This window comes from Solanum lycopersicum, chromosome 5, assembly GCF_036512215.1.
Source record: "Solanum lycopersicum chromosome 5, SLM_r2.1".
Classification (NCBI taxonomy): domain Eukaryota; kingdom Viridiplantae; phylum Streptophyta; class Magnoliopsida; order Solanales; family Solanaceae; genus Solanum; species Solanum lycopersicum.
In genome coordinates this window covers 16,216,698-16,242,276 of record NC_090804.1, presented here as the reverse complement: position 1 = coordinate 16,242,276, position 25,579 = coordinate 16,216,698, and the positions used below count along the sequence as shown (strand labels likewise).

Sequence of the window (25,579 nt, the reverse complement as noted above, 5' to 3'; positions counted from 1 at the left end):
TCACAGAGTTCAGAAACTCAATTTCTCTGAAGAATCTGTGTGGGTTCGTCACACCTGTGACGGTCCGTCCTGCCATTCCGTTACAAAGTTCAGAGAGTCGATTTCAGTACCCAATTTTCAGTTTTCTAAGTGTTTTGAAACGAGACCCTGCGACGGTCCGTCGTGCCCATGACGGTCCGTCGTGGGGTCCGTCGCCTCAGCCTATTTTTCCAAAATTGAAGTCTGCTGCTCAAAACGACTAAACAGGTCGTTACATAAGCATTCTTCACTTTCAACCTTAAGGTTGTAAGTTCGATTCCCCAAGTTAACATGATCTGCGAGCTATTGGCCCATTATTTAAAAAAATTGAGGTGGGATATATTATACTTTATAATGATAAGTTTTATCATATATATATTTAACAACAAAGTCATTTTTTTTATATAAAATATAGTCATTAGTGACGAAATAAGATTTTGTTCAACTACAAAATGCATAAAATTTTAGAGACAATTTAGCGACGATATAATTTTGTTGGTAGTAATAACATTTCTAGTGACAAAACATACTATTAACTACAAAAAATATACTTTTTACAGCAAATAAATTTGTCACAAATGTTTAAACATTTTGATATGATTTTTCTTTTCGTAGCTAATATAATACTTTTGGCGAAGAAGCACTAAATCGTCTTTGTATATTTTAAGAGACACATCATTCGTGACGACTGAGTGACGAATTATTTTTTGTCACACAAGATTTTTAGTGACAAAATATGATTTATTAATAACGAAATTATTTGTCCTTGATAATCAAATTTATTGTAGTGATATGACTATACCTTTTGTGCTTAGGACCTAAATTTTGAATGACATTTTTTTGCTTATACATTATGTGATATGTGTCATTTGAAATAGAAAAAAAAATATCTTCCTTGATGAGAAATAATTTTCATTATATGATAATTTGTTAATATTTTTCTCGTACGTTATTATATGGGCATGGAGTATATCATGCTATGAATTTAGGATTTGGGGTAGTTCCATATAAAGATGGGACCGTACAAAAATTGAAGAGTTTTTCGCTTTAAACTCGCATACTTGCATACATTTGATTTCATTCAAAGGACGAATTTTCTTTGGGGAAGGATGTGACACCTTAGTCTTTTGTGGTGTTTTTTGTTAACGAGTCAAGCACTTACGAGCATAAATTTGATTATTTTATTTTAATATAGTACTCGTGTTTTTGACATATTAAAATTGAAATTTGACAAAAATATTTTTTTATCTCTTTCAAAATGACTAACATTTTATGCAAAGGATTTTTTTTAAAATTTATAATATTTTCTTTATTTAAAAAAGAATGACCTTATTTGATTTGACATGAAGTTTTAGAAAAAAAGGAAATTTTTGAATCTTTTTGTCACGACCCAAAATGAGTCGTGAGTATCACCCACACTTAATCTTCTAGGTGAGCGAACCAACAAATTTAAACCCCAACATTTACCAATAGTTCAACTATGAATAACCAAAAATAATGCGGAAGATCCAAAACTTATTAATGTAACTAATTAAATAAGCTTCTAAAGTTTAACACTTATTATCCCCAAAACCTGGAAGTCATCACACCAAGGAAATCTATCCTCAAATTACAAAGTCTAAGAGTGTTTAAAAAACCAAAATAAGCAAAAAGATGGTCCATGTCCGAAATTCAAAGACATCAAGACGTGAATGAGAGAATCCAGCACGAGCTAGAATTAATAGCTCACCCTGAACTCTGATGTGCTGGAGACTGGCTAGAGCTGAGGGCGAGTCGAAGTCGATGGTACACTTGCTGCACTCCACAAAAGAACAGAGAAGAAAATACAATTAGGGGTCAGTACAAGGAACACGTACTGAGTAGGTATCAGCGGTCAACTCAAAATAGAAATCAATATATATTAAACAATAGTATAAAATCAACTAAAATACTTAAAAGGTGGCAACCAACAAACACATGAACCATTGACAGCAACACCATAATAGGTACACCATCAATCACAACATCAAGCACACCTATGAGGACTCATGCCTCCACACCATACTCATTTGGAAAATAGGTTCTTTGATATTAAGTATATTAAGTTACTTAAAGATTTCTTGCCTTTAATGTTATTGTGTCGAAAAGTGACACTCCGATCCCATAATACCGTGTCGGCACGTGAAACTCCGATCCAATAATATCGTGTTGGAACGTGACACTCCGATCCAATTATCTCATTATTTTATTTCATCAAGCCTTCTTTATTCAAGGCATCATTTTACTAGAGAGGATTCAAGATTAGAAATTCAACAATCTCATAATTTTAGGCCAACCACAAACCACACAATCAAGACATACAACCATACAATCAAGTACATAGGAGACTTTACAATATCAATTAACACATATCAATATCTATTGAGAGTTTATCTATCAAATAGAAATAAACCATAACCTACCTCCACCGAAGAACCGAAATCAAGCAAGATACCTCTCAAATGCCTTTGCTTTCCTCAATGCCTATGAACCTTTTCAATCTATCAAATATATATACATATTTGTAAGTTAACGAGTCTAAAGACATCATAGTACTCTATGTCTAGCCTAGACCCAAAATTCACCTAAATTTATATGTATATTTCCTAAAATTCAAACGTAATAGTAAGTCTTAATTCCTCCACTTAGCACAATTTTAAAAATAATTATATAATATAATACACTAAATATTTAATTACCTATCTCAATATATCAAACTTTAATTTCTTATATCATAACAAAGTTTTATAATATTAAAATTAGGCCACTGGTTACGAAACCAGTGGCAGAATAGCAACACCTTGAATCCATTTCCTAATTTCCCACTGACGTTACCAATTGAAGCCACTGGTCACGAGACCAGTGGCACCCATGCATTACTCCTCTTTTTCTCAAGAAGCACCTCCATTTGCAGGTATGTCCTTAATTCATTTTCTATCAAATAATATAATATAATATATATATATATATATATATATATATATATATTAACATTCCTCACTTTCTTTCCAATTTCATATACATATTCCTTGTATAAAATTTTAGCGAATGATTTACCTGAAAGTCGCTTGCGTTCTTCTTTCTATCACACTGCTCTCTTTCGTTCTCCTCTTCCGCTCTTTTTATTTTTCTTCTAAAGATTCTTTTTACCCTAATTATCATATAATCAATTATAAAAAGTGATAAAAGTAATCCACTATTTATTTCACTATTATCTTCTTTAACAACCAACTAAATAAATTATTAAAATTAGCCCACTAATTTCATAATTATAATTATTAATAATCCAAAACACCCATTTATAATTTAGCGGAAAGTATTTATAAAAAATAATTCTACTGCTCAAACCGACTAAATGGGTTGTTACAATAGATACCATTTTACCCAACGTTCGTCCTCAAACGATCATCGGAAGAAAAGGGGAGGGCGAGAAAGAGTACCTGAATCTGTAAAAAGATGTGGATATTTTTCTTTCATATCGATCTAACTCTCCCAAATGGACTGTTCAACTAGCCGATTCTTCCACTGAACCTTGATAGATGCAATCTCCTTTGATCTCAATTTGCGGAACTCTCTATCTAGAATAGCAACAGGATCCTACTCATAAGACAGATTCTCATCAAGAAGAACTGAATCCCAACGAATACTGTAATTTCCATCACCATGGTATTTTTTCAGCATAGACACATGAAATACTGGGTGCACTCCTGAGAGTCCTGGAGGCAATGCCAATTCATAAGACGCCTCCCCCACGCGCTTCAGAACTTCAAATGGACCAATATACCTCGGACTAAGCTTACTTCACTTACCAAACCGCATCAACCCTTTCATGGGTGAAATCTTCAGCAAGACTTGTTCACCCTCCATAAAATACAAGTCCCTAACCTTTCAATCTGCATATTCTTTCTGCCTACTCTGAGCTTCTAGAAGCTTCTCCTGAATGAATTTTACTTTATCTAACGATTCCCTCAAAAGATCGGTACCCTAAGGTCTCACCTCAAATGCATCTAACCAACCAATGGGAGACCTACATCTCCTCCCATATAGTGCCTCAAATGGGGACATATCAATACTTGAGTGATAGCTATTATTGTATGAAAACTCTGCTAACGGTAAGAATTTATCCCAATGACCACCAAAATCTATCATACACGCACGAAGCATATCCTCCAACACTTGAATTGTTCGCTCAGACTGCCCATCGCTCTGAAGAAAGCTTTCAAAAACTTAAGGACTATAGTAGCTTGCTAAACCAACATAGCTCCTTACCTCTGAAACATTAGTAGGTCTTCGCCAACTTTTCACTGCTTCAATATTAGAAGGATCCACCATCACACCATCCTTAGAAACCACGTGCCCCAAGAAGGACACTGAATCTAGCCAAAACTCACACTTGGAGAATTTGGCATAAAGTCTTTTCTCCCTCAAAAACTCCAATAAAATTCTTAAATGCTCCTCATGTTATTTCCTGCTCTTTGAGTATATCAGTATATCATCAATAAATACAATAACAAAGAGATCCAGATATGGCTTCAAAATCCAGTTCATCAGGCTCATGAAAGCAGCACGGGCATTCGTAAGCCCAAAAGACATTGCTAAGAATTCATAATGCTCATACCTGGTTCGAAAGGCAGTCTTTGGCACATTTGTTGCCCGTATTTTCAATTGATGATAACCGGATCTCAAATCAATTTTAGAGAAGACACAAGCACCTTGTTACTGATCGAACAAATCATCAATGCAAGGAATGGGATACTTGTTCTTTATAGTTACCTTATTCAGCTGCCTGTAGTCTATGCACATTCGAAAACTTCCATCTTTCTTCTTCACAAATAAAACAGGAGCACCCCAAGGGGATGCACTCGGTCTAATAAAACCTTTACCTAACAACTCCTGAAGTTCGGCCTTTAACTCCCTTAACTCAGCTGGAGCCATTCTATAAGGGGGAATGGAAATGGGGCGAGTACCCGGCTCTAGGTCAATACAAAAATCAATATCCCTATCCGGTGGCATACCAGGAAGGTCTGCAGGAAACACATCCAGAAACTCACGGACTATCAAAACAGACTCAACAGAAGGTACTTTGGAAATATCATCCCTGAGATGTGCCAAGAAAGCTAAACAACCTTTACTAACCATCCTCTTAGCACGAAGAAAAGAGATAATACGAATTGGGGTGGAAATATAGTCACCCTCCCACACTAGCGGATCTGTCCTAGGCTTGGCTAATGTCACAGTTTTAGCATTACAATCTAAGATTGTAAAATTTGGAGAAAGCCAAGTCATACCCAGAATTACATCAAAATCAACCATCTCTAGAATAATCAAATCTACATAAGTATTTCTCCCCACAAAATTCACAAGGCAAGACCAATACACCTTCTCAACTATCACAGACTCACCCAAAGTAGTAGAGACACGAATAGGCATGTCAAGCAAATCACAATATAAATCAAGACCAGTAGCAAATAAGGAAGATACATATGAAAATGTGGATCCAGGATCAAACAATACAAAAGCAATGCAATCACAGACCAAAAGAGTACCTGTGAGAACAACATCAGATGTCTCTGCTTCAGACCTCCCGGGGAAAGCATAACTATGGGCCCTATCACCTGTCTGTCCATTGCCCCTACCAAGCTGCGCTGCAGTAGTTCCAATTTTCCCGCCACCCTGACTTAATTGGTGACCACCATTACCTTGGCCACCACGTCCTCCAGAATAGCGGCCTCTACCATGACCACCTCTACATCTAACTACTGGGGGTCTGTTACTCTGTTTTGGACAATATTTCTTAATAGTTCCAGCCTCTCCACATCCATTACAATTCTTGGAGTCAAGTATAGGTCTCTGTGAAAATGACGAAGTCTGAGGATAACCTTCAAACTCAGAAAAAGGCTAAATGGTCTGCGATGGACCCCCAACTGAAGCCTGCAGTGAAGACTGAATAGGATGGGTTAGGTAACCTCCTGAACTCTGCCCTCTGGAGTAAAAACCACTGAACTCACCTCTCTTACGGAACTTCTTAAATGTCGACGTCATGGTGAAGTCGTCTGGCTTCACCCCCTCTACCTTTATCACAAAATCAACCACTTCGTGAAAGGATTTTGCTACAGCAGCTACCTGTAAGGCTGGGATCTGCAAATCTGACCTCAATCCTTTCACGAAGCGGCGAATCCGCTCTTGTGGACTGAAGCAAAGCTGAGTGGCATACCTGGATAATGCACAAAATTTGGCCTCATAATCAGCAACAGACATCCTTCCTTGCTCTAGGCTCAGGAACTCATCTCTTCTCCTATCCCTCAAGGTCCGGGGTATATACTTCTCCAAAAATAAGCTAGAAAATGATGCCCAAGTCATAGGTGGTACTTGTGCTGGTTGACACTCAACATACGACCGCCACCACATTTTGGCATCCCCCTGAAACTGATAGGTCACAAACTCAACACCGAATCGTTCTACTATGTCCATCTTATGTAGCAGCTCATGATAATCAACCAAAAAATCATAGGCATCTTCAGATTTAGCACCCTTGAAGATTGGAGGTTTCAACTTTAAGAACGTAATGAAAAGTTCATGCTGATCACCTGTCATTATAGACCCTGTAGTCAATCGAGGAAACGTGCCTACTTCGGATGATGCATCCATGCGGTGAGCCATAGCAGTTGCATGTTGTACCCCCTGAACCTGAGGTGCTGGTGCAAAAAAAATTGGAGGTGTCTGACCCTGATCAGATAACCCGCTAAGATAAGTAAGAACTTGATTAATCATCTGTGGGATAGGCTGGCGTTGTACTTCCTTATCCTGAACCGGCTCATTTCCCCCTTCCTCACCCTCTCTCACTACCTTATAAGTCGGTGGAGGAGTCACTGCTCTATTCCTAGCTGGACTAGGTGTTTGTCCTCTGCCTCTAGTGGGCGTCCACCTGCGACCTCTACCACGGCCTCTTGCCACTGCTCATCCTCGAGTTACAGCCCCAATGGTTGGCTCAGACGCACCCTGTCTTGCCGGTGTTAGTGTTGGCACAGTTGTTGCTCTAGTTCTAACCATCTGCGAAATAGAGTGAGGATGTCAGATACCAATTTGTATCACCTAGATACCAATTGGATCCAAGTAATAGCACGAAAGAAAGAAAGAATGGAATTCTCCTAAAGTCCTATAGCCTCTCGAAGAAAAGTAAAGGCGTCCCCATACCGTTCCTCAAGTCTCTACTAGACTTGTCCTTGTGTGATGAGACCAACAAACCTAACGCTCTGATACCAAGTTTGTCACGACCCAAAGCGAGTCGTGAGTGCCACCCACACTTAACCTACTAGGTGAGCGAACCAACAAATTTAAACCCCAACATTTACCAATAGTTCAACTACGAATAACCAAAAATAATGCGGAAGATCCAAAACTTATTAATGTAACCAATTAAATAAGCTTCTAAAGTTTAACACTTATTATCCCCAAAACCTGGAAGTCATCACATCAAGGAAATCTATCCTCAAATTACCAAGTCTAAGAGTGTTTAACAAGCCAAAATAAGCAAAAAGATGGTCCATGTCCAAAATTCAAAGACATCAACATGTGAATGAGAGAATCCAGCATGAGTTAGAATTAATAGCTCACCCTGAACTCTGATGTGCTGGAGACTGGCTAGAGCTAAGGGCGAGTCGAAGTCGATGGTACACTTGCTGCACTCCACAAAAGAACAGAGAAGAAAATACAATTAGGGGTCAGTACAAGGAACACGTACTGAGTAGGTATCAGCGGTCAACTCAAAATAGAAATCAATATATATTAAACAATAGTATAAAATCAACTACAATACTTAACAGGTGGCAACCAACAAACACATGAACCATTGACAGCAACACCATAATAGGTACACCATCAATCACAACATCAAGCACACCTATGAGGACTCGTGCCTCCACACCATTCTCATTTGGAAAATAGGTTCTTTGAGATTAAGTATATTAAGTTACTTCAAGATTTCTTGCCTTTAATGTTATTGTGTCGAAAAGTGACACTCCGATCCCATAATACCGTGTCGGCACGTGACACTCTGATCCAATAATATCTTGTCGGAATGTGACACTCCGATCCAATTATCTCATTATTTTATTTCATCAAGCCTTCTTTATTCAAGGCATAATTTTACTAGAGAGGATTCAAGATTAGAAATTCAACAATCTCATAATTTTAGGCCAACCACAAACCACACAATCAAGACATACAACCACACAATCAAGTACATAAGAGACTTTACAATATCACTTAACACATATCAATCTCTATTGAGAGTTTATCTATCAAATAGAAATAAACCATAACCTACCTCCACCGAAGAACCGAAATCAAGCAATCTACCTCTCCAATGCCTTTGCTTTCCTCAATGCCTATGAACCTTTTCAATCTATCAAATATATATACTTATTTGTAAGCTAACGAGTCTACAGACATCATAGTACTCTATGTGTAGCCTAGACCCAAAATTCACCTAGCTTTATATATATATTTCCTAAAATTCAAACCTAATAGTAAGTCTTAATTTCTCCACTTAGCACAATTTTAATAATAATCATATAATATAATACACTAAATATTTAATTATCTATCTCAATATATCAAACTTTAATTTCTTATATCATAACAAAGTTTTATAATATTAAAATTAGGCCACTGGTTACGAAACCAGTGGCAGAATAGCAACACCTTGAAGCCATTTCCTAATTTCCCACCGACATTACCAATTGAAGCCACTGGTCACGAGACCAGTGGCACACATGCATTACTCCTCTTTTTCTCAAGCAGCACCTCCATTTGCAGGTATGTCCTTAATTCATTTTCTATCAAATAATATAATATAAATATATATATATATTAACGTTCCTCACTTTCTTTCCAATTTCATATACATATTCCTAGTATAAAATATTAGGAATGATTTACCTGAAAGTCGCTTGCGTTCTTCTTTCGTTCACGCTGCTCTCTTTCATTCTCCTCTTCCACTCTTTTTATTTTTATTCTAGAGATTCTTTTTACCCTAATTATCATATAATCAATTATAAAAAGTGATAAAAGTAATTCACTATTTATTTCACTATTATCTTTTTTAACCACCAACTAAATAAATTATAAAAATTACCCACTAATTTCATAATTATAATTATGAATAGTACAAAACACCCCTTTAAGATTTAGCAAAAGTATTTATCAAAAATAATTCTACTGCTCAAACCGACTAATTGGGTTGTTACACTTTTGGTCCTAGATTGAAGTTATGTGAAATGTACAAACTGTTCTTTAATATTGTGGTTTTAAACATGACATGTGAAAAGTTGAAATAAAAATATTATTAAAAAAAAGGAGATCATTTTTTTTAAAACGAAAGGAGTATATATTTTTATATTGTATTTAAGTGCTTATATTTTATTAATTTTCTAGTGAAAATAGTAATTTTCAAGAATTGTATTATGTGAGATAATCTTTATCAAAAAAAATTTCCACAAATTGTGCTATATTTAAAGATATATTTATATTTTATCACAAACATATGCTACACCCGATTATTATTTATATATATATATATATATATATATATATATATATATATATATATATATAAAGAGGGAAAATTTGATCTTGATGAATTGTACAACATGATTGACCTTTATTGGTGGCATCAGTTGATATATGTAGCATCAACTATAAAAAGTATATAAGACATTACCTTCTCCACACAAATATATAATAAGATATTATAAGCATTAGCAAAATTCTCTTCACTTATCACTTCTTATCAAAGAAGGTAAATGTTTCTTTGATTGTAACTTGGGCTAAAACTATCATTAGACATCCTCATATCTGAATTTAGTTCTTGAAGTCTGTATTATATGAAATAAATATATTGGCGATTAAATCAAATCACCATAATACAATTTATTATCTACATCATATTATTCAAGCCTATATTCAAGGTATGTTTATGTAAAATTAACTTAATCATGTTATTCAAACCTGTATTCAAGGTATATTAAGGCAAAATTGACTTTTTCAAATAGCGCACAACCTAAAAAGTTATAAATCATCGAATGAGTTGTTTTTACAATTTTATTGCTAGAAAGACCCTATGAAAAGGGCATTAGGAAGTCAGCTAATTTTATATTTTGATTTTATTGTATTGTTTTCATACTCGTATCATTGTGAAGTGTGTTCCTAGTAAAGTCATCATCCGCCAATTTTCCTATTTCTTATGGTTATGAGCGAACTATTGTCCAAAGATTAAGGCTTAAATATTACAGAATTATCATGTTATATATAAGGGAGGTCTAACAGTCATTCTTTCTTGTCATAACTGTTTTGAAAAAATTGTTATTTGAAAATGATATATACTAATATGAAATCTTGTATTTTATTTATTGATTTTTTTCAAAATATCAATATTTTTGTATTTAATAGGATAACTTAGTCATACTTTCAATATTTATTAAAAATATCAAAATTTTAATTTGTTATGTATCTTATTTATGTTTTTATAATTTGTTTTAATTGAAACAAATTATTATTTAATAAGAGAAAAAAATTTAGTAGAGAGAATATTTTTAAACAGGAACATATCACTTAAAACTGTCACCAATTATAAAATTTAAAATAAACCACAGAGCAATGTTAATTTTTAAAAGGAACATATTGATCTAATTAGTCTTTAACGATGTGTAAATATAAAATACAAAGTATATAATTATGAAGACTGCTGAATTTATAAGAAATACAAAGTTATAAAGTGAAATACATAAATATAAACCTTGTTGGTATGTCATTTGGCACACAGAATTTTTTAAAATAACTTGAAATATTTTTGGTCTATAAAGTAAATTTTAAATACAAGATGAGCAAAACGATGTACAAAAATTGTTCATATATAATTGAAAAAATATTCAAAATGTCAATATAAATAGAATGAATATAAAAATAAATTTAAAATATGGTAATATAGGTCTTATATTATGAATTGAAATTTTAATTAATTTTTTTAGAAAATATAATGGTGTTAACTCAAATTGTATACATATTTTTAAAGTTGTATGATTTTGACATTGAATTCGAGAATAATCAAATACATTGATACAAACTTTGTTGGCATACCATTTGACACATATTTTTGAATAAGTGAAAATATTTTTGGCATAGAAAGTAAAACGTAAATACAAGATAAGTAAAATGAAATACAAAATTATTGAAGAATATAGATGGAATGAAATATAGATGGAATAAATTGAAAAATAGAATATAATTTAGTAATTTAGGTTTTACATTATGAATTTAACTTTTAAATTAATTATATATGAACAATCATGTCAAATAAAATTGTATCTGCACTTGAAACATCACTAATGAATCCAACTTGTTTTTGTTTACGTCATATTATAACAATTTGTAATTAGTACTCTATGAAGAGATACAAAATAAACAATTGATGAAATATAATAATATATGTCAAATCTTTTTAAGGATAAATCAAAACTTCATTAGATAAAAGAATGACTTTGCAGAATAAACTGCTACATAATGATTTAATGTGCATCAGACAAAATAGTTTAGCATAAGTATGATTAACAAAACTACAAATAAACCATTATTGTATTTTCAATTGATTCACTATCATCGCAAACTATGTGAGGCGTGTTTATACTTCAGAGATGCCTCACTATCACCAATTACTCGTGCACCAAGCTCTTGATCTTATTGCCTACAATAAAATACAAAATGAAACAAATAACTAATTCAAAATAAATACAAGGTTAAACCTATAAATACAAATTCAACAAAGATATAAATTGAATTTGATATTAAACACCAAAATACAACATACCACTTAAATTCATAATATATAATATAACAGAAAACTTATGTAATTAATAAAAAAGTGTAACTGCCCATTTAGATTCATAATACAATATAAAATAACCACTCATATTCTCTAAACATTTCAAAATATACTAAACCAACATATTCAGAATACAAAATACAAAATACAACATACCATTAGGATTAAAAATACAAAATACATCAGAACGCTCATTTTCTTTAATGAATACAATACAATAAACAACAATAATACAAAAATTTAATCAGCCAATCAAATTCAGAATACAATAAACAACTATCATTTAGATTATATTATAAATACTAAATACAACATACAAACAAATTCAGAATATAGAAAAACTTCATGTCACTCAAAAAATTGTGATTAATACAAAATCTAAGAAACGTCTAAGGAGATTCAAAATAAAAAAGATGATAAACAAACTCAAATTGTATGAGTATACTTAAAGTTCTATGGTTTTAAAATTGAACTTCATAATAATAAAATACGTTGAATACAAACCTTGTTGGTATACCATTTGACACACATATTGTTGAATAACTGAAAATATTTTTGACATAGAAAGTGACACCTAATTACAAGATGAGTGAAATGAGATATAAAAATCGTTGATGAATACAGATGGAATGAATAAAAAAATAGACTACAATTTGGTAATTTAGGTTTTATATTATGAAATCAAATTTTTATTAAATTGTATAGGAATAATCGTGTCCACTCAAATTGTATCCGTATTTGAAACTTCACTAACGAATCCGACTTGTTTCAGTTTATTTCAAATTATAACCATTTGTAATTAGTAATGTATAAAGAAATACAAAATATGCAATTAATGAAATACAATAATATATGTTAAAACTTTTTTAAAAATACATCAAAACTTCATAAGATTAAAATAATGACTCTGCGGAATAAACTACTATAAACAAATTAATATATTTTAGACAAAACAGTCCAGAATCAAGCAAGACTAACAAAACTAAAAGTAAACCATATTATGTATTTCAAATTGTTTTACTATTATCGCAAACTATGTTTGGGCTTATTTATGCCTCGTAGGTGTCTTATTATAACTAATGAGACGTGCACCAAGCTATTGATCATACTTCCTACAATAAAAAACAAGATGAAAAAATAACCTATTCGAAATGAATACAAAGTTACACCTATAAATACAAATTACACAAAGACATAAACTGAATCATATGTTGAACACACATACACAACATACCACTTAAATTTAGAATACATAATATTGTAATTAATAAAAAAGTGTAATCTCCTACTCAGGTTTAGAATACAATAAAAAATAACCACTCATATTCTCAATTTCTTTGATGAATAAGAAAAGTATGACTACCCAATCAGATTCAGAATACATTAAACAAGAAGATTGCAGAAGTGCAACTACCCAATTAGATTGCGAATACAATAAACAACAATCACTCAAATTATGTTTTGAATATCAAATACAACATAACAACAGATTCAAAATACTAAAAAAAAACATCAGGCCATTCAAAAAATTGTGATGAATAAAAAAATCTAAGGAACTTCTCAAAAGATTCAGAATACGAAAAGATACTAAAATCAACTCTTCAACCCTTTCTCGTCTGTCATTTTAGTAGTAAATCCTACCTTATCCTCTATTTCTTAAATAATAAATAGATTAAAGGATCGAAAATTGCTAGAAAATTATTGATTAAGTTGGATACCTCCTGTAATCCTTTTAGATTCGGCCATTAGAGAATGATTTTCTTATTTTCAAACGCTTAACAAAACTGGTCAATTATACTCAACTACAAACAAAACTTTTGAAATATTTTTTAAAATAAAATCAGTAAACACACCTAAAAATTGGATAAAGGTACCTACTTTAGTCAAAGGAATTGTTGTGAATATATTTAGTGTCACGACCCAAAACGGGTCGTGAATGACACCCATACTTACCTCCTTAGGTAGGCGAACCAACACATCTAAACTCCAACACATACCAATAGTTCAACTATAAATAATATAAATAATGCGGAAGCTCCAAAAGATACTAAGCAACCAATTTAAATAAGTTTCTAAAGTTTAATACTTATCATCCCAAAATCTGATAGTCATCACATCAAGGACATCTAATCTCCAATACTAAGTCTAAGAAGATCGAATACACTAAAATAAAGAATAAAATGGTATGTGTCCAAAAGTATAGGACATCATGTCGTGACCGAGAGAATCCAACACGAGCTTGAATGGATAGCTCACCCTGTAACTTGATATGCGGGAGGCTGGCTAGAGCTGAGGGAAATCAGAAGTCATAGGTACACTCGCTGCATTTCATAAAAGGAAAACACAGAAGAAAACAAGTAGGACTCAGTACGAGGCAACATGTACTGAGTAAGTATCATCGATCAACCCAAAATAGTAACTAATATACAAAGAATAATAGTATGAACTCAACTATAGCACTTAACATGTGATAAGCAACAAACAACATGAACAATTGTCAATAACAATAAAGTAAGCACGTATTAAGTCAACGGTATCAAGATCACACATGAGGACTCATGCCTCCAAACCAAACCATTTTGGGAGTTGAGTTCTTTGAGATTGAATATCTTCCATTAATTCAACATATTTTTCCTTTAATATTATCGTGTCGGAACGTGACTCTCCGATCCAAAAATACCGTGTCGGAACGTGACACTCCGATCCAAGAATACCGTGTCGGAACGTGACACTCCGATCCAAAAATACCGTGTCGGAACGTGACACTCCGATCCAAGAATACCGTGTCAGAACGTGACACTCTGATCCAATTATACTATTAATTTATCCTTTATTATCACCGATTTCAATTCATTATTATATTATTTTCATCAAGCCTTCTTTATTCAAGGCATCACTTCGATAGATAGGATTAGAGAATATAAATTCTACGGTCTCAGGATTCCAGACCAATCACAAACCACACAACCAAATCACACAATCACACAGTCAAGTACATAGAGAACTTCACAATATCATTCAAGGCATATCAATCACTATTAAGAGTTTACTATCAAATAGCATAAACCATAACCTACCTCCACCGAAGAATTGAAGTCAAGTGACTACTTCTCCAATGCCTTTCCTTTCCTTATTGCCTCCGAACCTTTCCAATCTATCAAGTGTATATATGCACAATTTGTAAGTTAACGAGTCTATAAACACTGAGATTATTCTATATTTAGCCTAGACCCAAAAACTCACCTAATTATAAAATCAAATTCCTAAAGTTCAAACTAAGGGTAGGTCTTAGTTCCCCTAATAAACATAACTTTAATGAATTATAAATAATTTCATACGCCTAATATTTAATTACTTATTTTAATATACTAAACTCAATTTATAAGAGGATGATACGCAGTTTAATTCAAGATTAAACACTGGTTTCGAACCCTAGTGGCAAAACGTCTAACCCAATTTTACAACTTAGCAATTTTTCTCATCTAATACCTTCTTATCCAACCATAATCAATTTCATACTTCAATGTATAAAATTATAACATATAATAAGGTATAAAATATTTTAATGTCTAAAATTTTAAGTTACTGGTGCCAACCCAGTGGCAGTAAACTTTTTCACATGCACATCCATACCTTAATCTTCCAATTTGTTTACACATTAATGATTAATGGCTGCCTAACTTTTTCAATCAACAATTTGTACTTAAACCTATCTCATAGAAATTTAGCATACACCTGAACATTTATAGTTTTACAAGAACTAATATATTCTTTCCACCAATCTTCATGTTACGAATTTATAAAGAAACTTATCGCTAAACGAATCCACGCTTAATCTTTAATGTAGCTACACAGGTAAGCCGTCTTTCTCACTGTTCTTCTTTTTTCCTCTTTTCTTTTCTTCTACAGATTATTTGTTACCCTAATTATTATACTCATATAATTATAATAGTGATAAAAGTGACTCACTATTAATTATAATATTATTTCTTAACTATTAACTAAATAAATTAGTAAAACTACCCCACTAATTTCATAATTATAATTATGAATAGTCCAAAACACCCACTTAAATCTATCAGAAAGTATTTTCTAACATAATAATTTCTAGTGCCCAAACCGACTACACGGGTTGTTACATTTAGAGTGGATAGAGATGTATATCTTAATCAAATGAATTGTTGTGAATATCTTTGGAGCTGTGTTTTTCAATTTATGAATAAAAGATGAAAATAATGTTAGCAAGAGAAGCGAGAGTTGAAAGATGAAAAATAATTCGAAGAGAGAAATTAGTGAGAGAGAAAAAAAAAATACTTTTTAAACATATGAAAGAGAATGAGTTAGAAAACGTGTAATTAAAGTGTGATAAAATAGAAACTAAATTAGAATACACATTATTTTCTAAAATATTGATATTTTAACATTTTTACTAGTATTTATAAATTATGAATGTTAATGATTATGATAGTTTTTTTTTCTAGTTTGCTTATTTATCGTTATTCCTTTTTTTTTAATATACTTGTCAGTCAACCTATTTCTAAAACAGAACCTACTATTACAAATTTAGAATTGCTCATATAAATCAAGTTAAGCATGTTCGTCTTCTTATATGTTGCTAGATGACTAATGTTTAAATTGAAAGTTGAGTCAAGAGCTTCGAATACTGAGTCTATAGACCTAACTGGTTATATGGAGGTTAAATGAGTTCATGAGAAGATTCTTAAAGCAACTTGAGTTCCTTTTCTAACATTCACATGTTTAATTTATCTTTTTGAAATTGAGTTTGGTATTCAGGTCTATCTCAAAAGCATATGAGGTTAATTAAGGCATTTACATGTTATACGAAAGTTAATACGATATTATGAGAACATGAGTACCAATGGTCCAAGGCTGACAACAAGAGTTGGTAATGTATATGCATTACGAATTCAAGACATGGCATGCTATGCAGTCTACTCCTAAGCTATAATCGGTAGGTATGGGCCTATTGCCTATATCTATACGTATGAAGTACAAATGGCCACAAGTTGGAGAATAATGTTGGGTACGTAGCAAGAATTGATATGAAATGGAGGGAAGATGAAAAGAAAAGAACTTGAAGAGTTGAGAACTTGAAAAGTCATCTTTAATGAAAAATTATTCGTCCCTCATCGGTGGTGGAAAGTAAAATAGGAGAGTTTAAATATATTAACACTCCTATTAATTGTTAAATGATTTGGAAATAGGGACACCCTTGCACCAGTGTCTTTGCTCGCTTGGCTCGACTTCGACTTTTGAAAATGATCGATTGAGAGATTATTTTTTGACAAAGTTTGTTTTAATTATTTATTTAATCAATTAAATGGACAAAACATTTTCAATTAATTAGTTGATAATATAAATGTTTTCAATTATTTATTTGATATTAACCAAAACGTTATAATTTTTTAGTTGAATAACCCGATCTCACTCGGATCCGTGCGATCCCTTTTGTTTAAATCTTTTTCGGATTTATTTGAATTTCTCACCATTTGAAAATATCTGTTTTGAAAGGTTGCAACTTTCATGAACAACCAGGACCGTTTGAATGGTTGCAAATTTTCATTAATGGTCGTGTGGATTATGAAAGGGACCTTTCAGAACCTGTTCCTCCTGCCTATAAATACCATTTATTCTTCAGAATTTTCCTTACGATTTTTTTATTTCTTCTGCGCAAAGTTTCTTCGTGTACTTTTTTGTTGTTGAGTAGTTCGCTGACCCCAGGATTTTGGTATCTATACGCTGGTGATTGAGATCATTTTATCCTGGGAGGACATATTTCAAATCAAACCTCGGATACTATAGGGGAATTATATCCTTAAAGGGACACTGTAAGTTCAGTGGAATTGATATGTTTTGTTCAAATTTTTCAGATTGTGGTACGTTACAAATTTTAGTTTTTATTAATTAATTTATGTTCATCTTTCGTACTGATTCAATAAACTTTTGTTACTTCGTATTTCTGCAAAGTTTTATCAGAATCAGTAATTCTTTTTTATCAAACACAAATTGACAACAATCTTAAGAAAATTATTTCTGAAATTTTATTTTAATCTGTGTTTATGGTAGTGTCACGACCCAAAACGAGTCGCGAGTGGCACCCACACTTATCCTACTATGTGAGTGAACCAACCAATCTAACTCCAACATTTCAACCATAATAAACAGAATAAAATGCGGAAGACTTAAAACTCATTAATAAACATCGATTAAATAACTTCTAAAACTCAATACTTATTATTCTCAAAATCTGGAAGTCATCATCACAAGAACATCTATCCTCAAATTACTAAATCTAAGAGTATCTAAGAAGCTAAAATAAGTAAATGAAATGGTCTATGTTCGAACTTCAAGACATCAAGACGCGAAGGAAAGAATCCAGTCCGAGCTAGGAACAATAGCTCACCCTGAAATCTTATTATGCTGAAGTCTGGCTAGAGTTGCGGTTGAGTCAGAATCGATGGCACGTTTGCTGCACTCCACAAATGACAAAGAAAGAAGCATACAAGTAGGGGTCAGTACAAGGCATAAGTACTGAGTAGGTATCATCGGCCAACTCAAAATAGAAAGCAATATGCATCAAATAATATCATAAAATCAACTACAATACTCAACAAATAACAACAGCAAGTACCATAACCATTGGCCACAACCCAAGCGCATCTATGAGGACTCACGCCTCCACACCATACTCGTTTGGGAAATAGGTTCTTTAAATTGAGTACACTAACATAATTCAAGGTTCATTCTTTTTACTATCCTGGTGTCGGAACGTGACACTCCAATCCCCTAATACTACGTGTCGGTTCGTGACACCCGATCCCCTAATACTACGTGTCGGTTCGTGACACCCGATCCCCTAATACTACGTCTCGGTTCGTGACACCCGATCCATTAACCTCAATATTTTAGTTCATCAAGCCTTCTTTTATACCAAGGCATCATCATTAACAAAGAGGGTTTTAGGTTTAAGCTTCACAACCTTATCTTTCCAACCCATTACAATTACATAATCACATTATGCAAGCATACAATTAATCATATAGAAGACTTTACAATACTACCCAATACATATCATTCGCTATTAAGAGTTTACTATGAAATAGCATAAACCATAACCTACCTCCACCGAAGAATTGTGATCACGCAATCTACTTTGTCAATGCTTTGCTTTCCTCTTCGTTCTTCTCTTTCTCTCGCTAGACTCTCCCTTCTTCTCTCTGTTCTTTCTATTTTTCCTTATTCAAACCCTTTTTCTTTTACCCTAATTACCATATAATTAAGTATAAAAGATGCTAAAAGTAACCCACTATTTATTCCAAGGTTATCTCCTTTAGCCTCCAAGTAATTGAATTATTAAGATTAAACCACTAACTTTAAAATTATAAGCAGGAATAGTCCAAAACGCCCCTTAAAACTTTTAACAGAAATCCGACCCAGACAGGTTTACGTAGCCTGTGATGGCCCATCGTGCTTGCGACGGTCCGTCCTGCTGCTTCCATCACAAAGTTCAGAGAGTCGAATTCCTTAAAGACTCTGTGACAGTCCGTCGTGCCTACGACGGCCCGTCCTGCCATGTCGTCGCGAAGTTCATAGAGTTGTTCCCAGTACCCAAATTTCCAGAATCTAAGTGTTTTGAAACGAGACCCCCTCGACGGTCCGTCGTGCCCATGACGGTCCGTCGTGGGATTCGTCGACCGAGACAGTTATTACATGAAATAAACTCTATTGCTCAAAATGACTAACAGGTCATTACAATAGATACTAATTTACCCATCGTTCGTCCTCGAACGATCACAAGAAGAAAAATAAGGGCGAAAAGGAGTACCTGGATCTAAAAACAGGTGTGGGTATCTTTCTTGCATATCAACCTCCTTCTCCCAAGTGGACTCTCCAACGGGCCGATTCTTCCACTGAACCTTGATGGATGCAATCTCTCTTGACCTCAACTTGCGGACTTCTCTGTCTAAAATAGCAACAGGCTCCTCCTCATAAGACAAATTCTCATCAAGAAGAACTGAATCCCAATGAGTGATGTAGTTTCCATCCCCATGGTATCTTTTCAGCATAGACACATGAAATACCGGTGCACTCCTGAGAGTCCTGGGGGCAAGGCTAATTCATAAGCTACCTCCCCCATGCGCTTCAGAACGTCAAATGGACCAATGTACCTCGGACTAAGCTTACCTCGCTTACTGAACCGCATCACCCCTTTTAATGGGTGAAACCTTTTGCAAAACTTGTTCACCCTCCATAAACTCCAAGTCTCTAACCTTTCGATCTGCATATTCTTTCTGCCTACTTTGAGCCGCTAAAAGCTTTTCTTGAATGCATTTCACTTTATCTAACGATTCCCTCAGAAGGTCAGTACCCCAAGGTCTAACCTCAAATGTATCAAACCACCCAATGGGAGACCTACATCTTCTCCCATACAGTGCCTCAAATGGGGCCATATCAATGCTTGAGTGATAGCTATTGTTGTATGAGAACTCTGCTAAGGGTAAGAAGTTATCCCAATGACCACCAAACTCTATCACACATGCACGAACCATATCCTCCAAAACCTGAATCGTTCGCTCAGACTGACCATCGGTCTGAGGGTGAAATGCAGTACTAAGATCCAATCTAGTACCTAATTCAGCATGCAATGTTTTCCAAAACTTAGAAGTAAACTGTGTACCTCTATATGATATGATGGAGAGTGGAACTCCATGCAATCGAACAATTTCTGAGATGTAAATTTTGGCTAACTTCTCTGCATTATAAGTCACCTTGACCGGAATGAATGAGCAGACTTAGTTAATATGTCAACAATTACTCAAATAGAGTCATACTTACCCATTGTGTTTGGAAGACCAACCACGAAGTCCATTGCAATTCTCTCCCACTTCCATTCAGGAATGGGCATTCTCTGAAGTGTCCCTCCAGGCATCTGGTGTTCATACTTTACCTGCTGACAATTCGGGCATTGAGCAACGAAATCAACAATGTCCCGCTTCATCCTACTTCACCAAAAATGTTGCTTTAGGTCACGGTACATCTTGGTTGCACCAGGATGTATATAATACCTTGAACCCCTCTGTAAGAATAGTGTGAATCAAATCATCGACGCGGGGTACACATACTCTTCCCTTAATCCTCAAAACACCTTCCTCATTGATTTTTGCTTCTTTAGCCTCTCCTCGCAACACCTTATCTCGGATCCGGATCAGTTTCTCATCGGTAAACTGCTTTCCTTTAATCTTATGAAGAAAGGAAGATCTTGCCACCACACAGGACAAAAATCCTCCCTTCTCATTTATTTCTAGCCTCATAAAGTCATTAGCCAGAGTCTGAACCTCTCTAGCCAATGGGCGTCTAGAAACCTGCAAGTGGGCTAGACTTCCCATGCTCCCTGCCTTTCTACTTAAAGCATTTGCCACAACATTAGCTTTCCCGGATGATACAAGATAGTGATATCATAGTCCTTCAGTAGTTCCATCCATCTCCTCTGTCTCAAATTCAAATCTTTCTGAGTAAAGACATACTGTAAACTACGATGATCCGTATAGACTTCACATTTAACCCCATATAGATAATGTCTCCATTGCTTTAATGCAAACACTACCGCAGCCAACTCCAAATCACGGGTCGGATAATTACGTTCATGCACCTTTAATTGCCTCGAGGCATAAGCAATTACATTCTTCTCTTGCATTAGCACTGCACCCAAACCAGAATAGGATGCATCACAATAAACAATAAAATTTTTACCTTCCACTGGCAGGGTAAGAATTGGTGCAGTAGTCAACAAAGTCTTGAGCTTCTGAAAGCTTTTTTCACACTCATCCGACCATACAAATGGAACACTCTGCTTAGTCAAGTTTGTCAATTGGGAAGCAATAGAAGAAAATCCCTTGACAAATCGACGGTAGTAGCTAGCTAGACCAACAATGCTCCTTACCTCTGTAACATTAGTAGGTCTTACCCAATTCTTCACTGCTTCAATCTTGGAAGGATCCACTATCACTCCATCCTTAGAAACCACATGCCCCAAGAAGGACACTGAATCTAGCCAAAACTCACACTTAGAGAATTTAGCATAAAGCTTTTTCTCCCTCAACATTTCCAATACCATTCTCAAGTGCTTCTCATGTTCTTTCTTGCTCTTTGAGTATACCAGTATATCATCAATGAGTACAATGACAATGAGATCCAGGTATGGCTTAAAAATCCCATTCATCAAGCTCATGAAAGCAGCCGGGGCATTCGTAAGCCCAAAAGACATTACTAAGAACTCATAATGCCCATACCTGGTCCGAAAAGCAGTCTTGGGCACATCCGTTGCCCGTATTTTCAATTGATGATAACCAGATCTCAAATCGATTTTTGAGAAGGTACAAGCACCTTGTAACTGATCAAACAAATCATCGATGCGAGGAAGAGGATACTTATTCTTAACAGTTACCTAATTCAGTTGTCTGTAGTCAATGCACATCCGAAAACTTCCATCCTTCTTCTTCACAAACAAAACAGGAGCACCCCATACGGATGCACTTGGTCTAATAAAGCCTTTGCTTAACAACTCTTGAAGTTGGGCCTTTAACTCTCTTAACTCAGCGGGAGCCATCCTATAAGGGAGTATGGAAATGGGGCGAGTACCTGGCTCCTGATCAATACAAAAGTCGATATCCCTATCCGGTGGCATACCAGGAAGGTCTGCAGGAAACACATCCAGAAACTCAAAAGACCATTGAAACCGACTCAATTGAAGGTACTTGGGTAGTCTCATCCCTGAGTTGTGCCAAGAAAGCTAAACAACCCTTTCTAACCATTCTCTTAGAGCGAAGGAAGGAGATGATACAAACTGGAGTGGAAATGTAGTCACCCTCCCACACTAACGGATCTATCCCAAGCTTGGCCAACGTTACAGTTTTAGCATTACAATCTAAGATTGCAAAATTTGGAGAAAGCCAAGTCATACCCAGAATTACATCGAAGTCAACCATTTCTACGATAACAAAGTCTACATGAGTATTTCTCCCCATAAAAGTCACAAGACAAGACCTATACACCTTTTCAACTATCACAGACTCACCCACCGGAGTAGAAACATGAATAGGCATGTCAAGCGATTCACAATGTAAATTAAGACCAGTACCAAATGAGGAAGATACATATGAAAATGTGGATCCAGGATCAAATAATACAGAAGCCATGCAATCACAGATCAAAAGATTACATGTGATAACTGCATCAAATGTCTCCGTTTCAGACCTCCCAGGGAAAGCATAATAATGGGCCCTATCACCTGTCTGCGCGTTGCCCCTACCATGTTGCGCTGCACTAGTTCCAGTTTGCCCATCACCCCGGCCGTTTTGATGACCACCAGTACCTCGGCCACCACGTCCTCCCGAATAACGGCCTCTTCCATGACCACCTCTACCTCTGATTATTGGGGGTCTATAACTCGGTTTTGGACGATTTCTCCTAATATGTCCAGTCCCTCCACATCCATAACAATCTCTGGATTCAAGCATAGGTCTTTCTGAGAACGACGGAGTCTGGGGATAACCTCCAAACTCAGAGAAATGTTGACCGGTCTGCCGTGGACCCCCAACTACAGTCTGTAGTAAAGAGCGAATAGGTCGGGCTGGATAACCTCCTGAACTCTGCCCTCTAGAGTAAGAACCAATAACTCACCTCCTTTATGAAACTTCATAAATGTCGATGCCATGGTGAAGTCGTCTGGCTTCACTCACTCCACTTCTATCATGAAATCTACCACCTCTTGAAAAGATTTTGCTGCAGCAGCTACCTGTAAGGCTGAAATCCGCAAATCTGACCTCAACCCTTTCACGACACGGCGAATCCACTCTTGTGGACTGAAGCAAAGCTGGGTGGCATACCTAGATAATGCACGAAACTTAGCCTTATACGCAGTAACCGACATCCTGCCTTGATCTAGGCTCAGGAACTCATCTCTCCTCCTATCCCTCAAAGTCCGGGGTATATACTTCTCCATAAACAAGCTAGAGAATGATGTCCAAGTCATAGGTGGTGCTTGTTCTGGTTGACACTCAACATACAATCGCCACCACATTTTGGCGTTCCCCTGAAATTGATAGGTCACAAACTCGACGCCAAATCGTTCTACTATGCCCATTTTGTGTAGTAGCTCATGACAATCAACCAGAAAATCATAGGCATCCTCAGAATCAGAACCCTTGAAGACTGGAGGTTTAAATTTCAAGAACTTACTGAAAAGTTCATGCTGATCACTTGTCATTATAATCCCTGTAGTCAACCGAGGAAACGTGCCTATTTCCAATGAGGCATCCATGCGGGGAGCCACAACAGCTGCATGTTGTACTCCCGAAACCTGAGGTGCTGGTGCAGAAAACACTGGAGGTGTCTGACCCTGATCAGATAACCCGCTAAGATAAGTAAGAACCTGATTAATCATCTCTGGGGTAGGTTGGGGTGGTAATTCCTCATTCTGCACTTGCTCATTCTCCCCTTCCTCCCCCTCTCTTACTACTTCCTTAGTCGGTGGAGGAGTCACCGCCCTAGTACTAGATGGGCCAGGTGCTTGTCCTCTTCCTCTGGAGGACGTCCTCCCGCGACCTCTACCACGACCTCTTGTCACTGCCCCTCTTCTAGCTACAGCCCCAGTGGCTGGCTCAGACGCATCTTGTCTTGCCGGTGTTGGTGTTGGCGCGGTTGTTGCTCTAGTTCTAACCATCTGCGAAATAGAGTGAAGATGGTCAGATACAAATTTGTATCACCCAGATACCAATTGGACCCAAGTAATAGCACGAAAGAGAGAAAGAATGGAATTTTCCTAAAGTCTTGTAGCCTCTCAAGGAAAAGTAAAGGCGTCCCCCTACCGTTCCTCAAGACTCTACTAGACTTGATCTTGTGTGATGAGACCAACGAACCTAATGCTCTGATACCAAGTTTGTCACGACCCAAAACGAGTCGCGAGTGGCACCCACACTTATCCTACTATGTGAGAGAACCAACCAATCTAACCCCAACATTTCAACCATAATAAACAGAATAAAATGCGAAAGACTTAAAACTCAATAATAAACATCGATTAAATAACTTCTAAAACTCAATACTTATTATTCCCAAAATCTGGAAGTCATCATCACAAGAACATCTATCCTCAAATTACTAAATCTAAGAGTATCTAAGAAGCTAAAATAAGTAAAAGAAATGGTCTATGTTCGAACTTCAAGACATCAAGACGCGAAGGAAAGAATCCAGTCCGAGCTAGGAACAATAGCTCACCCTGAAATCTGATTATGCTGATGTCTGGCTAGATTTGCGGTTGAGTCGGAATCGATGGCACGTTTGCTGCACTCCACAAATGACAAAGAAAGAAACATACAAGTAGGGGTCAGTACAAGGCACAAGTACTGAGTAGGTATCATCGGCCAACTCAAAATAGAAAGCAATATGCATCAAATAATATCATAAAATCAATTACAATACTCAAGAGATAATAACAACAAGTACCATAACCATTGGCCACAACCCAAGCGCATCTATGAGGACTCACGCCTCCACACCATACTCGTTTGGGAAATAGGTTCTTTAAATTGAGTACATTAACATAATTCAAGATTCATTCTTTTTACTATCCTGGTGTCGGAACGT

At 35.4% G+C, this 25,579-nt stretch overlaps 1 long non-coding RNA gene across 1 annotated transcript; it reads right to left on the bottom strand.

Moving 5' to 3' along the window:
* Positions 1–1,549: 1,549 nt before the first annotated feature.
* LOC138348395 (uncharacterized) lies at positions 1,550–2,537 on the bottom strand. The gene is made up of 2 exons (XR_011220995.1): positions 2,460–2,537; positions 1,550–1,812 (listed from the first exon to the last, which is right to left on the bottom strand). It is a non-coding gene; the product is annotated as an uncharacterized lncRNA (long non-coding RNA).
* Positions 2,538–25,579: the final 23,042 nt, after the last annotated feature.